The sequence below is a fragment of the Aquarana catesbeiana genome, linkage group LG04 (genome assembly GCF_042186555.1).
Source record: "Aquarana catesbeiana isolate 2022-GZ linkage group LG04, ASM4218655v1, whole genome shotgun sequence".
Classification (NCBI taxonomy): Eukaryota; Metazoa; Chordata; class Amphibia; order Anura; family Ranidae; genus Aquarana; species Aquarana catesbeiana.
Genome location: NC_133327.1, coordinates 648,171,577 through 648,189,863, shown reverse-complemented (window position 1 = coordinate 648,189,863; position 18,287 = coordinate 648,171,577). Strand labels below are relative to the sequence as shown.

The 18,287-nt window shown below is 43.2% G+C and overlaps 1 protein-coding gene across 1 annotated transcript in view; it reads right to left on the bottom strand.

Moving 5' to 3' along the window:
* TMEM229B (transmembrane protein 229B) overlaps window positions 1–17,192 on the bottom strand; it is a 34,725-nt gene extending 17,533 nt beyond the window's left edge. Inside the window, exon 1 of the mRNA XM_073628454.1 lies at window positions 17,100–17,192. The gene's annotated coding sequence lies outside the window, so the exon portion shown is untranslated. The remainder of the gene's footprint in view (window positions 1–17,099) is intronic.
* Between the last annotated feature and the right edge of the window lie 1,095 nt (window positions 17,193–18,287).

Here is an 18,287-nt window from a genome sequence, read left to right as displayed (position 1 = left end):
TGTGAACCCGGGCTAAAAGAGGATTGCTCAGAGATTGATTAACTCTGTGTGGCAAGACTGGGCTCAAATGATAGGAAATCTTATACTCTACAGTATGATATAAAAAAATTTAAAAAAATGTCGGGTTTACATCCACTTTAAGGAAATATTAACCCTTGGATTGAAGGCTTATTCTTTATGAAAGGAAAATTTAAGTTCTATGTTAACATAAGTTAACAAAGGAAGTCCTGTTTTATAAGATAATTAAAAGAGAAGTATGGGAATTTTTTTTTTCTGGGGAATCATACTTACCTAGGTGGATGCAGCATCGGTCTGATGCTGCATCTGTCCCCCCGCCAGCTTTAAGACTGAGAACTGCGGGATCAAACACAGCTGATCTCTCAGTTCTCAGAGCTCCCTGAGCAGAGAGCTGGTGACTGTCTATCACCGGCTCTCTGCTCTGCCCCCCCCCACGCTCACTGGAGCGTTGGGCTGTGAATGGGGTGGGAGCAGCCAGCTCAGGCTCTCAGCAGCTCACTGAGAGGCTTAGGTGGGTGCCGGTCCTGGCATGTGGGTGGATCCCGACCATATGGTCACAAACTTTATTGAGACTGGACCGGCTCTGTGACATCAGCCAACAGCGAGCGTCAGACTGCTGTCTGCTGATAACGGGGTACAGGAGTGCAGAAAGAACTGTGGCTGTATTTCTCCTTTAATGAAAATGTGTTTGTAGATAAAACAGCATTTCATCTAATTTTACAGTCAGAAATAAGAATATAATGATTTAGTAGAGCTAAAAGCTGTTTATTTTCTAGGAATATGATTATGTCCCTCAGGCTTCTGTGACTATCATAAGCCTCCTATGGTTCATTTTCAATAAGGTTGCACTTCTGCCTCAGGCAGATTGACGTCTAAAGGACTGGAGACCTATAATTGTGGTAAGCAAGGTATCAGGTGAGGCTCTGCTTGGTTGAGGAGGGCTTCCTTTGGTGCTATAGCTACTAAAGTGGTCGTTGTACTTTCATGTATGTTTGACAACCGGTGCTGAGAAATCAGACCGAATGCTTGTTGCCTGGTGGGCAGTTTGTGTCTTCAGCAAGACATTGCTCAGTACTGATGACTTTTTTTAGTCCTACGGAAAGTAGAAGAAGAAAAGCCTGTAGCCACAGAGGGGGAGAGCACCTTGACCAATGACCGAAAGTTGTGAACCATTGGGAGATTATCTTGATTAACTGATTCTGTTGGACTACATTTGTGAGGAATCAAGTCTTCTTAAATTCATAAGGTGAACAGTACTCAGTTCAGTTTGATGAATTGTTTTATGTGTGTTATGATTTCCTCCTATTGTATGCCATGAATTAATAATAATTATAGTGGTAAATTATATTAATCTTGCTGTTAATGTATGAAGCAGTGAACAGCATATTAGCAAAGGAAACTAAAAATGTAGACTTTCTGTTCATTCAGAGATAATCAGAAAAATAGGAATCAAAGCTTATTGTTAAAGTTGAAGATGAAGTTGACAAATGATTGAGGTTAACGATAAGGCTATATGAAGTTACATTGATATATGTTATGTATTTTGAATAGTGCCCTCTGGGGGAAGAGACCTACTAAAAGAAAAGTGTGTTTTTATTGACTGCCCAGTAGAGATGTTAGTTGTGATGGATTTCCAAGGGGAGATTTGTGATACCATCTATCATAACTCAGATCTCTCAGAACAAAGATGTAACTTATTTAATAATTTAATAAAATTGGAAATGTTCTAAAAAGGTTTACTCAAAATGTTAAGGTGATCTTGTGTTGCTTTATGAAGATATACAAAAATGTGATCAGAAATTCTCAGATAGTCTTTATGTTTTCTTTGGGGAAAAATTAAAGGGGACCTCAAGAGAAAATGAATGGAAAAGGTCTGCTGCACTTTACGGGTATATCTCCTCTGACAGACATCGAACCCCAAAAGTGCAACCGCAAAAGAACTTGTCTTATCATTGGATTTTCGTATGTGTTTTATGCCTGCAACCAAGGCATTGATCAAGAAATTTAAAGATCTTCTTTTTTTCATAGATTGAAAGGGTTTCTTATACAGGTGTATGTCTGCTTCAAGGAGATTCAAAATGACGTCTTGCTGACCTTTGTTTTCCTGTTTTAGCTAGAGAGTGAATGGTTGTGTGAGAATCAATAAAGCTGAGTGATAGTTCTGTATGACTGCTTCCATTGTGTTTCTCTCCAAAATGGAGACAGTTCTCCAATCTTATAGGTAGGGCAAGCTTATCTATAAGGTTTTACTGTACTGGAACAAGAGATGGGGGCCTTGCCACTAAAGGTAGGTTAGTAAGGGATAAGATGTTTGTGAAACCCTACATTAGAGGATCAGTTGGTGAATAACCCAGGGACATCCACAAATGATGTGATAGAGGCCTTGGAGATCTCTCACATCTACACCTTTCATTTGTGTTACTCCAGACTAATGTGGGCAAATGCAGTTAGGTGGGCGAAAATGACCAGCGGGTGAAAATGTGTAGGGATTTGGCTTGAAGCGGTCATTTCAATCATTTTACGTGCCGCAACCATTTGTTCTTATTCTTGTATATATAAGGACTATATGGATTTATTCCAACACTACATTTGAAGTTCAGGTGTGCTATCTATCTCCTCTGTGTTTATATATATAGATAAAGATATTGTGATGCTTGGCTTTACATGCACATGAACTTTAATGGCATTCCAGTCTTATGCCCCGTACACACGGTCGGATTTTCCGACGGAAAATGTGTGATAGGACCTTGTTGTCGGAAATTACGACCGTGTGTAGGCTCCATCACACATTTTCCATCGGATTTTCCGACACACAAAGTTTGAGAGCAGGATATAAAATTTTCCGACAACAAAATCCGTTGTCGGAAATTCCGATCGTGTGTACACAAATCCAACGGACAAAGTGCCACGCATGCTCAGAATAAATAAAGAGATGAAAGCTATTGGCCACTGCCCCGTTTATAGTTCCGACGTACGTGTTTTACGTCACCGCGTTTAGAATGATCGGATTTTACGACAACTTTGTGTGACCGTGTGTATGCAAGACAAGTTTGAGCCAACATCCGTCGGAAAAAATCCTAGGATTTTGTTGTCGGAATGTCCGAACAAAGTCCGACCGTGTGTACGGGGCATTAGTCCATCTGGGAGAATGGTCAAACATTCCCATAGACACACTCCTAAACCTTTGTGGACAGCCTTCCCAGAAGAGTTGAAGCTGTTATAGCTGTGGGCCAACTCAATATTGAACCCTACAGACGAAGACTGGGATACCATTAAAGTTCATGTGCGTGTAAAGGCAGGCGTCACAATACTTTTGACAATATAGTGTATATGTGCTTAAAAGCAATCAAAATTTATTTTAGTTAGTAAATTACATATGGAGTTTTATTTAAGTAAATCAACACATATTAACGTTGCTACATTTGGTCTGGGTATCTAGGTTTTTAATTACTTCTGGTCATGAGAGGGGTAAGCAACACCTATAGTGCCAAAAAACACCCTGTGATGAAAAAAATTAAAATAAAATTTGGTTACATAATTGTAAAACAGATTTTTGTACAGTTATTGACAGATATGCTGAATATAATGTAATACTCGGGACATAGTTTATGTTTAGTAAAGTACATGTTTGAACTTTTAATATCTGTTAATGGAAATGGATGCGGCTTGTTCATGGAAGCAAAATTATAACATTGAAGTCTTTGAAAGCCTCTCTGCTTTGCTGCATGGTGACTTTGTGCACTATAATTTCAGCAATAAAAAGAGCCTGCAGTGGTTTTCTACAATGTGCCTGAAGAGCCATTAAAGAAAGTTTCAGCATCATTCATTCAAATGATTTTACCCTAACTTTAGGAGACTTCCTGGCGACATCAAATGGGCCCTTGACTAGACATTTTATACGCCCTCATTTTAATAATGCCATGCAAATCTTCCAAGCATTACTAACACAACATTTGGCAGAAGTCATAATACATATGTCGTGGGTTGTAAGAAATGAAGTTAACTGGAATGTGTTTAAACACAAAGCGTTAAAACATCTGTGATATCATCTATAGAAGCTCTCTGGCCCTGGCCTTGCAAAACTTGTGTCATACCCAGGGAAGTCATATGGCTAATTAGGACACAGGGTGCAGGGCCCCTGCAGAGTACAGAGGCTCACCATTGCTCTGTATATGGGACCTTCTCCTTAAAGTGGAACTTTACCCTACCCCCCCTAATGTTTTTTTTTCCCCTTGCCTACCTGGTGCAATGTTCTGCACAGGAAGGATACTCACCCACCTAGTGGATCCAGCGTTGTCCCGCTGAGATCCCCTTCTCTTTAGCCAGAACTCAGGGCTTGTGCCGCCATCTTCTTCTGGGATGTCATCGAGAGGCACAGGCACACCTCCGGATGACACGCCTGATTAGTAAATGGATGCTGCTGGAGCCTCCTGGGATATCCACATCATATATCCCGAGAGGCACCAGGTGGTGCTGGACTCATTCACCTAGACCAGGGGTCTCCAAATGGCCAGGGGTCTCCGTAAAGGGCCAGTTTACTGTCCTTCAAACTTTAGGGGACCTGAACTGTTGCCAATGGGAGAAATAGTGCCACATCATAGGTATCAATGGGAGAAATAGCGTACTATAGTTGGTGTCAGTTTTAGGACTAATGCCCCATTGTCGGTGTCGGTGTCAGTGGCAGGAACTATGCCCCACTGTTGCTTACAGTTGGGGGAATAATGCCCCAAGGGCCGGGTAACAATGGCGACCCTAGGGGGGGGGCCAGAGGGGGCCCTGACCCCCCCCAACATTATGCTGTGCCCCACCATGTGCCCCCCCAAAAAAAAAAAAAATTTTTTTTTTTTTTTTTTTTTTACAAAAAATCAATGTCTAAGAGGGAGAGAGTCCCCAGTCAGCTCCTGCGGGTGATTCCTCCCCCCTCCCCTGCTCACTGACACTGCATAATGCGAGCGTTCACACAACCACGGCCGCCCGATCTGCTCCTTCACCTGCATCCTCATTGGCAGGGAGAAGAGCGAGTTGCAGGAAGGACTCCACCAGGACTTTCAGTTACTGAAAAAACAGACTGATTTCTCCCGTCCTTAGGACAGGAGAACCAGCCTGTAAATTCCAAGAGATGCCAGACCAGCGCTGTCAATAGCAGGGGCAGGACAGCAAGAGGAGGCTGGGGAACCCCACAGTGACAGAACACCAGGGCCCGGAGGCAAGACAACCTTTGCAACCCTGATAATTCTCCCACTGCTTTGGATCCTTATATTTTCTTGATATGCTGGTGACATATATCTCTTGTTTTCTGCCACCCTGGGGGACCCCAATACAGTAGGAAGGGAGCTCACTGCAGAACATGTGAAAGGGCCCATTGTGGGGTCGTAGTAAAGGGCCCCAGGATATATATATATATATATATATATATATATATATATATATGCATTTTATAGTTGCCCCCCTACTTTTGTCCCTGTCCCCCCATGTGTCCCCCCTAAATTTGAAAGCTGGAGACGCCACTGCCGGGTAAAAGCAAGCAAAGGGTGACATACGCCCCCCAGGCTGCAGTTTGGAGACCCCTGGCCTAGACAAATGACAGAGGGGGGGGGGTTGAGAACAAACAGATGCTGACAAAAAGGTAAATAAACAAAAGGAGAAAAAGAAAACCCATAACTGTGCAGCGGAGGGGGGCTTGGGATTGAGAGGAGGAAACTTGTCAGGAAGCATGAAGTTCCAATTCAGTGTGCAGGTTCTTGTCCATTCCTTCCATTAGGGAAACCAAGACTGCTGAATCCTACCCGTCCAATGGCCTGATTAAATTCTCAAGATAAGATTAACAAATTTAGGGTTACCCCTGATAGGTACTCACAAGCCCTTTTAATTAAGGCCATTTTAAGACATTAATGTGCCACAGCAAACATCTCTCGGGTGGGCTAACACCAAAACAGCATGTCTATACCAAAAATAGACTAGATAAGATTCCTTTTTAGGCCTCTGCGCCACTATAAACACCATTAAATGCTTTTGGCAAACTGTTGAATAAAATCAGGCAGTATTGTATGACATAGATCGTAATATATGTTCAAGCTGGTCAACTGCATCAAAGTGATGCCTCTCCGGCTAGTCCCTACTATACTTTGCAAAATGGCAAATGGCTTTTTGGAACAACATGCCCCCAAATGCATGCTGGGGTCAGTAATTTAACATAGGCCTATATACTCTCCGGCCCACTTTATTATGTACACCTTAAGCCGCGTACACAGGAGCGGAATGTCCAACAGAAAAAGTCAGACGGAAGCTTTTCTTCGTCTTTTCCGATCGTGTGTGTGCCTCATCTGACTTTTTTTTCGAAAATTCTGAGGGACCTAGAAATGGAACACATTCTAAATATTTCCGACGGAACCAATTCCTATTGGGAAAACCGCCCGTTTGTATGCTGTTCCAACGGACCAAAAACGACACATGTTCTGAAGCAAGTACGAGACGGAAGCTATTGGCAACTGGCTATTGAACTTCCTTTTTCTAGTCCGTCGTACGTGCTGTACGTCACCTCGTTCTGGACGGTTGGACTTTGGGTTGACCGTGTGTAGGTAAGATCGCTTGAATGGAATTCCGTCAGAGTTCTGTCGGAGAAACTTTCGGAGTTTATTCCAATGGCAAAACCGGCCGCGTGTACAGGGCATAACTAGTACCTGGTTTTGTCTTCAGAACTGCCTTAATTCTTCCCGGCATAAATTCAACAAGGTTTTGGAAACATTCCTCAGAGATTTTGGTCCATATTGACATGATAGCACCACACAGTTGCTGCAGATTTGTTGGCTGCACATCCATGATGCAAATCTCCCTTTCCACCACATCCCAAAGGTGCGCTATTGGATTGAGATCTGCTGTCATGTTCAAGAAACCAGTGGTGAGATGATTTGAGCTTTGTGACATATGGTGTATTATCCTGCTGGAAGTAGCCATCAGAAGATGGGTACACTGTAGTCATAAAGGGATGGACATGGTCAGCAACAATACTCAGGTAGGCCGTGGCATATAAACTATGCTCAATTGGTAATAAGGGGCCCAAAGTGTGCCAAGAAAATGCCCCCCATGCATTACCCCACCACCACCAGTCTGAACCGTTGATGCAAGGCAGGATGGATCTATGCTTTCATGATGTTTACATCAAATTCTGATCCTACCATCTGAATATCACAGGTGAAATTGAGACTCATCAGACCAGGCAATGTTTTTCTTCTATTGTCCAATTTTGGTGAGCCTGTGCGAATTGTAGCCTAAAGCCTCGTACACACGATCGGATTTTCGGCAGGGAATTGTGTGATGACAGACTGTTTGCCTAAAATCCGACTGTTTGTACGCTCCATCAGACAATTGCTGTCCAACTTTCAGCCAAGAAATGTTGGATGGCAAGCTAGCAAATTTTCAACAACAGACAACGGTCTGTTGTCAGATTTTCGTCACGTCTGTACATGAGTCCATCACACAAAAGTCCAAAGTACAAACACGCATGCTCGGAAGCAAGGACGAGCCAGCAGCGATCGATCTTGTAAACTAGCGTTCGTAATGGAGAATTAACATTTGTGACACGGCAAATTATGAAATGTTGAAATGCAGCGCACAATTCTCTTCTTCTTTAAAGCGGAAGTAAACCCATCCATAAAACAGTTTCATTTCCGGCACGTGCCGGAAATGTAACACTCCCATTGGTTGTGCTCTCGAACAAACTGTCAAACCATCCAATGGCTGGTGTCATAACTGACCACATGTGCAGCATCATGGCAGTTTTAGATTAAACAGAGGCAAAGATGGCAGCTTCCTTGGCTGAAAATGATAGGAGGGTTTACTTACACTTTAATGGGATAATAATAAAGCTGCTTTGCTGGTGATACTGATGGAGCTCTGCTAAACGTATTTTAAAAGGCCTTTTATTTTTCTAGTGATATCAAGAATAATATTATTATGCTTGTTTTTCTTTTTTGTTTTTTTTGGGCAAGTTACCACAACACCATTATCCCGTAGTTTTTAAGATCAAAGATACAAATATGTTGGTGTCCCTTGTTAATTCTACCTTGTATTTTTTTAAATGTAACTGCCTACTCCCAAAATGTCATTTGAAGTAAAACACATAGCCAAGTATTATTCTACACATTTTTTTTATTGTGCAAAAAAAAATAATTAGAGATGCTATCTGCCATCCAAATATAAATAACTTAACCAAAAAGTGCATTCTATGCATACAAAAATATCAAATAAAATCATTATTCCAAAACAATCAAAAAAAGGAAATTAGTAATTGGTGAAGGGTTGAAAATCCCCAGTCCAGCGGCCTTGTTGGGGGTCTTGTGGCTGGTATTGCCACTGTCCGCCATGCTGCTGTGGTGGGTGGGGTGGCTGTGGAGGTGGGGCCTCAAAATCCAAAATGTGTGTTTTTTTCCGAAATTTGGCCCCTCCCCCCCTTGTTGAGGCACTGCAGGATGAGTTCCTCACACCTGCTTCTTTGCTCAACATCCATCTCCCTTAATTTGCTTGCCGTCAGACACACAAATGCCTCAGCCGCATCTGGGTCTGTCCGGATGGCAGTAGTGGCCTGGCTGAGGAAGACAGCTGTGACCTCGTCCAGATTTCTGCTCTTCCTGGCCCTTTTAGCAGGAGGGCGTAGGGGAGGGCTCTGGGACTCTGCCTGGCTGCTGGCCACAAGCTCCTCCTGACTGACACTTTCCGGTTTTTGAAAATGGGACATAATTTACATTTTTGCAGAGGGTTTGGTCATCAATCACACACAATTTTGATCTCCTCACTGTTGCAAATTGAATGTTGACAAATAGAAAAGACTATCATTCTGACACCAGCGTTTTATATTCTTGTTAAAATCATTTTTGGTCACTACTGTCTATTGATATGGAAACCACTTTGTTAAGGCAGAAATATTTTAACAATAACGTCTAGTTATCATCATTGCATTGTATTTTTGGCTACAAATATGTTCAACAATGCTATACCTGGGTCAAGCTGGGCTCCTTCACATCTTCATCCTGTGCCGACCTCAGGAGCTGTGGCCTCAGCAGATGTCGAAGGAAGCATAGACAGTGATGGCCTGGGTTCTGTCTGGTCGGTCAAAAACCGTAGGCTGTGGTAATACCACAGCCTGGGGACATATATGTCATTTGTTGATGCTCCAGATCTCTGACAGTCCATGACCTTGTTGAGATCCCTTTTAAAAGTACTCCTGAGGTTTGATATTTTGTTCTTGACATAGCTGATGTCTGCCCTGGGGTACAAAGGCTTCACCAACTCAAGCAGTTTCTCCAACACTGCCTTCCTCAAGATTTTATTTGAGTAGTCTCGACTCTTGACCTTCCAGAGACAGGGCAGCTCCCAGTGCAGGTCCTCTGACATCAACAAGGCAGTTCCACCCACACAACTGCCGCTCACTGGATATTTTCTCTTTTTCGGACCATTCTCTGTAAACCCTAGAGATGGTTGTGCATGAAAATCCAAGTAGATCAGCCCTCAAAAATTCAAATTGCCTGCTTGCATTTTGAGGGCTGGTGAGGAAGGGCTGCCTGGGAGCGGGGGGCAAGTGCCACCGGCAGGCGGGTTGTATGGGAGCCGTTCTCCCAGCGATCGTGGAGGGGAAGAGAGAGGAGAGCCGTCAGCCAGATGATCAGAGCGCAGGGAACATCACAGCTTTCATTTCAATTGCTGTGTGTTCCCCGCCACTCGTCTTCTCCTCTCTTTGTCCGGGGGCTTTGATAGACAGATCACCCATCCAATCATGGGACAGGTGACATGTATCAAAGTTCCCTGGCCAGGGGATGGGGCTATATGTGACAGCGAGCGGTGGGTAAACACAGCAATTGAAGGGTTAGTGTGTGGGTGTGGCGCTGTCCTAATTTATAGAAATACTTGGTAAATTGTGTGTAGCCAAATTCCATATGTAAAGTCGCATAAACCAAAATTGCAAACAAAAAATTCAACGAAAATAAAATCAAACATAAAACAGCAAAGTGACCCCCTTTGGAGTGTGTAGGTGTAACGTTGTCCTAGTGGAGAAAAAAGTGGAGAAAATGGAAAAAAATGGAAACAATGGAAGAAATCGCATAAAGGACTGCCGCCTCCACAGAAGGTAAGTGAAGGGTTAGTGTGTGGGCCTATGCGTTTCGTCATAGGGACGTCAACTGGAGCGTCATAGCGACGCTCCAGTTGACGTCCCTATGACGAAATGCGTAGGGCGTGGCCTATTCTGACGCTTTTGCATCATCTCCCAGAGGATCACCAACTTAAATCTGACGCTCTCCTGTTTTGATGACATTTGGTTGCCTATTATAAACTGCTTAAATGTGAGTACCATTCTGTCATCTGCGTTCAATAAAGAGTGTTTTATGGTTTTACGCTATGGAATCTCCTCTTTCTTCTCTTATGCCTAAAACGTCACCGTGACTCAGAAACAGCCTGTGGATTGCCGCACAGTGGCATACACTGTGACTGCGCATTACCCCCGCAGGGGTTAAAGAAGCTGGTGAGTGTCCGCATGATCACAAGACACAAGCACCTGGTCACCAAGATTAAGGCTGGGTTCACACTGGTCCGACAAACGCTCCGACATTGGGAGCTCATGTCGCATGACGTGTGAAATTTAATGTTTCCCTATGGGAGCCGTCCTAACTGGTCCGACACAAGTCGTTCCGACTTTATAAATGCTCCCTGTACTACTTTGGTCCGACTTTGATCCTACTTCAGCCTATTGACTATCATTGAAGTCGGATCAAAGTCGGATTGCCGTCTTGCATGATCCGACTTCGGCACGCGACTTGTGCTCAGATGTTCTTGAGGGGGAACTCCGCGCCAAATTTTAAATAAAAAACCGGCATGGGTTCCCCCTCCAGGAGCATACCAGGCCCTTGGGTCTGGTATGGACCTTGAGGGGAACCCCCTACGCCGATAAAAACGGTGTGGGGGTCCCCCCCAATCCATACCAGACCCTTATCCGAGCACGCAGCCCGGCCGGACAGGAATGGGGGTGGGGACGAGCGAGCGCCCCCCCCCCCCTCCTGAACCGTACCAGGCCGCATGCCCTCAACATGGGGGGGTTGGTGCCTTGGGGGAGGGGGCGCGCTGCGGCCCCCCACCCCAAAGCACCTTGTCCCCATGTTGATGAGGACAAGGGCCTCTTCCCGACAACCCTGGCCGTTGGTTGTCGGGGTCTGCGGGCGGAGGGCTTATCAGAATCCAGGAGCCCCCTTTAATAAGGGGGCCCCCAGATCCCGGCCCCCCACCCTATGTGAATGAGTATGGGGTACATGGTACCCCTACCCATTCACCTAGGGAAGTGTCAATAAAAAAAACCACAGTACACAGGTTTCAAAATTAATTTATTGGGCAGCTCCGGTATCTTCTTCCGACTTCTCCCGGTGTTCCGCCTCTTCTCCCGGGCCCCGCCGCTATCTTCTTCCAGCTCTATTGCCAGCGAGGGGCCCGGTCTGCTGCCGCTGTCTTGTCGCCGCTGTCTCGCTGGGGTCACCGCCTATATAAGTCAGAGCAGAGCGCACAGAGAGCATTCCAGCCGGGGAGAGCGTCGTGTCAACATCGGAAGAAGAGATGAAGAGAAGGAGCGGCGAGACAGCGGCGACAAGACAGCGGCAGCAGACCGGGCCCCTCGCTGGCAATAGAGCTGGAAGAAGATAGCGGCGGGGCCCGGGAGAAGAGGCGGAACACCGGGAGAAGTCGGAAGAAGATACCGGAGCTGCCCAATAAATTAATTTTGAAACCTGTGTACTGTGGTTTTTTTTATTGACACTTCCCTAGGTGAATGGGTAGGGGTACCATGTACCCCATACTCATTCACATAGGGTGGGGGGCCGGGATCTGGGGGCCCCCTTATTAAAGGGGGCTCCTGGATTCCGATAAGCCCTCCGCCCGCAGACCCCGACAACCAACGGCCAGGGTTGTCGGGAAGAGGCCCTTGTCCTCATCAACATGGGGACAAGGTGCTTTGGGGTGGGGGGCCGCAGCGCGCCCCCTCCCCCAAGGCACCAACCCCCCCATGTTGAGGGCATGCGGCCTGGTACGGTTCAGGAGGGGGGGGCGCTCGCTCGTCCCCACCCCCATTCCTGTCCGGCCGGGCTGCGTGCTCGGATAAGGGTCTGGTATGGATTGGGGGGGACCCCCACGCCGTTTTTATCGGCGTAGGGGGTTCCCCTCAAGGTCCATACCAGACCCAAGGGCCTGGTATGCTCCTGGAGGGGGAACCCATGCCGGTTTTTTATTTAAAATTTGGCGCGGAGTTCCCCCTAAAGATTCATACCAAACACAGTGCCGGGCATTGGCGGGGATCCAAGTCGGATCCCCGTTCATTGAAAATCGGACACATGCCGGCTTCATGTCGCAGGGCAAAGTCGGATCCAAAGTAGGACGGCTGTCGTGTCGCACCAGTGTGAACCTAGCCTCATACAAATACCTGCCTTGTTTTACAAAGATGTCAAGTTTTTCACTTAAGTTGCACTGAGCACTAGTCACGATTTAACCTATGTAATTATTCAGCAATGTTATGTTTGTCAATCACTATATGGGGTTTTTATGCAGATGGAATAGCTTTGGCTAAAGTCATTTTTTGATTTCATCCCCTGTTCCCCTTCCCCCTCCCCTCAATTCAAAGGGGGCCAACCTAGCCGTTAAATTTGCTATATGCGATTTTGTTTATATTTTGTTTATAATTTACATGCGACTTTACATGTGGGACTTGGCTACACACGATTTACAAAGTATTTTTTAACCCCTTCCCGCCGACCGTACGCAGATATGCGTACTCGGCTTTCCGGGGTTATACCGGGATGATGCCCGCAGCTGCAGGCATCATCCCGGTACCGTTGTTTACAGCGGGCGATCGGCTACCCGTGTATAACAACCGATGCGGCTAAAAGCCGCTCGGCTGTTATACCGGAGGAGCGGGAGGGGACATCCCCCCCCTCCCGCCGCTGTTACCGGGCCTCCCGTGTGATCGGGAGGCCCGGTGTCCGTTCGGCTGCCTTCGGCGGCTGGGGGCGGGCTGGAACGAAGCTGCGAGCGGCTTCGTTCCAGCCTTCTTGTTGTAAACGCGGAAGCGACGTCATGACGTCACTTCTCGTTTACACGGCTGCCAATGGCGCCGAATTAAAAAAAGTACACAGTATTCAGAATCGCCGTTTTCGGCGATCTGAATACTTTGAAGTGTAAAGGAGGGATGGGGGGTCTTTTAGACCCCCCATCCCTCCATAAAGAGTACCTGTCACCACATATTACTGTCACAAGGGATGTTTACATTGCTTGTGACAGCAATAAAAGTAAAAAAAAAAAAAAAAAAAATTTAAACACAATTTATAAAGTACAAAAATAAATAAATTAAATAAAAAAAAAAAATAAAAAAATTTTAAAGTGCCCCTGTCCCCGCGAGCTCGCGCAGCGAAGAAAACGCATACGGAAGTCGCGCCCGCATATGTAAACGGTGTTCAAACCACACATGTGAGGTATTGCTGCGATTGTCAGAGCAATAATTCTAGCCCTAGACCTCCTCTGTAGCTCAAACCTGGTAACCGTAAAAAATTTTTAAAGCGTCGCCTATGGAAATTCAAAGGTACCGTAGTTCGTCGCCATTCCACGAGTGCGTGCAATTATAAAGGGTGACATGTTTGGTATCTATTTACTCGGCGTAACATCATCGTTCACATTATACAAAAAAATTGGGGTAACTTTACTGTTTGGATTTTTTAAAATTCATGAAAGTGTCACTTTTCCAAAAATTTGCGTTTAAAACACCGCTGCACAAATACCGTGTGATAAAAAATATTGCAACAATCGCCATTTTATTCTCTAGATTCTCTGCTAAAAAAATATATATAATGTTTGGGGGTTCTAAGTAATTTTCTAGCAAAAAATACGGATTTTAACTTGTAAACACCAAATTTCAAAAATAGGCTTAGTCATGAAAGGGACAACGTTACACCTACACACTCCAAAGGGGGTCACTTTGCTGTTTTATTTACGTAGAATTTTTTATTTGCAATTTTGGTTTATACTTTATATGCGACTTTACATATGGGATTTGGCTACACACGATTAACCAAGTATTTCTATGTATTAGGACTGCGCCACACCCACACACTAACCCTTCACTTACCTTCTGTGGAGGCAGCAGTCCTTTATGCGATTTCTTCCATTGTTTCCATTTTTTTCCATTTTCTCCACTTTTTTCTCCACTAGGACAACGTTACACCTACACACTCCAAAGGGGGTCACTTTGCTGTTTTATGTTTGGTTTTATTTTCGTTGAATTTTTTATTTGCAATTTTGGTTTATGCGACTTTACATATGGGATTTGGCTACACACAATTTACCAAGTATTTCTATAAATTAGGACAGCGCCACACCCACACACTAACCCTTCACTTACCTTCTGTTTTTTCCACCTAGGTGGAAATCACATCTGTGGAGGCAGCAGTCCTTTATGCGATTTCTTCCATTGTTTCCATTTTTTTCCATTTTCTCCAATTTTTTTCCATTTTCTCCACTTTTTTAATTTTCTGTTCCGTTGCGCGGATACACCACTCATATTTCATTAAATACAGCAATTGAAATGAAAGCTGTGATGTTCCCTGCACTCTGATCATCCAGCCGGCAATTCCTCTCCTCTCTTCCCCTGCACAGGTAGGCTGAATTGTTGGACACAGGCTGCATTGGTGGACACAGGCTGCATTGGTGGACACAGGCTGCATTGGTGGACACGGGCTGAATTGGTGGGCACGGGCTGCATTGGTGGGCATGGGATGCATTGGTGGACATGGGCTGCATTTTTGGGCATGGCTGCATTGGTGGGCACAGGCTGCATTGGTGGACACGGGCAGGCTGCATTGGTGGACATGGATAAAGCTGTTGTTTAAATTTATATTTATAACTTAATTCTGCATAAAACATTTAAGTGTCATTTCATGAGATCATTTATGGGGGCGTGATTAGGGGCGGAATTAGGGGCGGGGCAGGATAAGTGTTGGACGGGGCAACTGGTGGTGAGTAACCCTTGATGCCTGGCTAGTAGCTCAGGACTTGAAATTTTGAGCCCTGCAGTACTGTAGATCATCAGTTTTTGAAATACTGCCCGCCTAGCACCACCAACCATGCCACGTTCAAAGTCACTTAAATTCCCTTTCTTCCCAATTCTGATGCTCGGTTTGAACTTCGGCAAGTCGTCTTCACTACAACTAGATACCTAAATGCTTTGAGTTGCTGCCATGTGATTGGCTGATTAGCAATTTGTGTTACTAAAGCAATTGAACAGGTGTACCTAATAGTGTGGCCGGTGAGTGTAGCTCTGGCTCTATCCGTCTATAGTGACATTTGCTGGCTGGACAGTCAGGCAAAACATTGACTCATTCATATATTGTTGATCCAGCACTTTTTTAAAGTATATTAACAATCCCTCTCTGTAATTTAACTTAACCCAAAACAATTATTTTATATTTTGCAGTTTACCAGTCCTTGGATGTGGTGGCTGAATTTGTTTTCTTTTTTCACACTTTTTTCCTTTATTTTTACCTGGTGATACCAGCAGTAACATCACCAATTTCCTGATATAGTATGACAACACTCACTCACCCTACTGTTATCAGGACAACAGAAACAGGATAGGACTACAGTAAACCCCAGAACAAAATGTAAATATATTGCAGCTTGCCACTCCTTAGATGCAATGGCTGCAATTTTCCTTTTTTTCAGGCTAGTTTTCTGTTTCCTATTTTTGCATATGTTATTTTGTTGGTTATCACATGGAATGCCATCAGTTTATGCAACACTGAAGATGTAGGTTTCATATAAAATTGTATTATTATTATTAATAATAATAAAAGCAACAACAATAATAGAAAAAAACAATAATGCATTATAAGTATTATTATTATTTTGTACTGTATGTAGTATACAAGCATACCCCACTTTTAAGTACACAATGAGGTTTATTTACTAAAGCTGGAAAGTGCAAAATCAGGCTCACTTCTGCATAGAAACCAATGAGCTTCCAGGTTTTATTAACAAAGCTTAATTGACCAAGCTGGGGTTAGAAGCTCATTGGTTTCTATGCAGAAGTGAGCCTGATTTTGCACTTTCCAGCTTTAGTAAATAAACCCCATTGTGTACTTAAAAGTGGGGTATGCCTGTATTACTACTAATACTACTACTGCTAAAAATAATTATAATTGTAATATAATATAATATAATATAATATAATATAATATAATATAATATAATATAATATAGTTAGTAGATATTATTTGATAATAATAATATACTTCTTTTTCTATGTCTATATTACTATTATTATTATGAATTCAATATTAATAAATACTAATTGTAATATACTATTATTATTATTACTTTGTATGTAGTATAATACTACTACTAATAATAAAAAGGTTAGTAGAAATGTATTAAAAATATATTAACGATGCTGATAATAATAATAATAATAGTATATTCTTCTTCTTATTATTATTATTATCATTAGTAGTAGTAGTATATTAGTAGTAGTATTAGTAGTAGTATATCACTATTATTATTGCTAGATGTGATTGTAGTCGTATTGTTACTAGAAGTAGTAGTAGTATATTAGTAGTAGTAGTACTGGTGGTATTTAAACAATATAAAAGTATTCTCCTAAAAACTATTGCTTTAGTTTTTTTAATTTTTGTGTGTGTGTGTGTGTGAGACATTTACATGAAATAAAGCTTAATTTTATTGCTGTTTTATAAAAATATTATTAACTAATAAAATACACTCAGCTTACAGGTTTAATGAAAGTGTAATATGCCTGCTTAATATACTGTGTTGAACAATAGTGCTGATTAAATAAAGAAGTTATTCTCCCTCTAATATTTCAAACTATTCAGTAACCAAACTTTTCAAAAGGAAATTTGTATTTGTTTCAAAATTCCCTTAAACCAGATTTGACAATTGCCGTGAACAAAGGCCCCAGTAAAAAAAAAAAAAAACTCTCCTCCAGTAAATTGGCCTCAATGTCTTCATCATTTTATACTTTTTGAAAAAAGAAAATGAATTGTCCTCACCTGCGTCTCCTCAAACTAAGTTCTTCACGAGTCTCTGGTTTCTCTTCATGAACATATGAGTACTAGAGATTTTAATCTAGTTAATATTTTCTTACTCAAGAGCTTACTCAACCCAGATCATGATTGATCAATACCCTGCTGAAGATCCGGCACTGAGTGGGTTGTGAAAGCGACTCAGCGCTGAGCCTAGAAGGATGGAACTATTTCTGCATGATGTTCACAAATCATACAAAGGTCACTAATACACTAATAACATTCCCCGTCATAAAAAGGTAAGAGCATTGAGCAGGTGTGTAATGTATGGTGGTAGTCACTATCTGCTGCTTATCAATGTTTCAGTTACAGAGTACTTTGTCATGTGATGATCCATTGATATAGTGACCTCATGTGGAAGTCCAGCCACAATTTTTCTGTAGGTGCCCTTTAGACACTGGAGCCGCTTAAAATATAGGGAGATAACACAAAGCCAGTTTTATAGTCCACAAGCTTTATTAAACCTTAATGTTTTCATTACAGAAAGCCAACACATTTTGGGGGTTCCAATGTCTCCCCTCTGCAGGGACAGAACAAATTACAAAAAATGTACAATAAGTATCTGATCTATAAGATTCACAATCAATTGCGAAATATTACTTGTGCCTCTTATGTGGTTGCCTAAAACACCTTGCAATATTAGAATTTTTTTTTATAAGAATGCTTTAAAATACATACATAATTAAGTGGTAATGTAAAATACATACAGTGGTACCTTGGATTACGAGCATAATTTGTTCCTGAAGAATGCTTGTAATCCAAAGCACTCGTATATCAAAGCGAGTTTCCCCATAGGAGTCAATGGAAATGAAGATAATTCGTTCCACAGTGACTGCTATTGTATGCAGTACTGCATGTGGCCAGAGGTTCGGGGGGGGGTGGGGGGTGCCGGAAACACTCAGAGACAGCTTGGAGCCGCTTGGATGCACTCGGAGACACTTGAGGAAGCTTGGAGACACTCGGGAATGGCGTGTTTCCGAGCGTTTCCAAGCGTCTCCAAGCAGCTCCAAGTGCATCCGAGTGGCTCAGTGTGTCACCGGCACCCCTGCACCTCTTGTCAAATGCAATACTGCACATCCCATTGGCTTAAATCCTGCTCGTGTCTTGCGAGACAACACTTGCAAACCAAGTCAGGATTTAAAAAAAATAATAGCT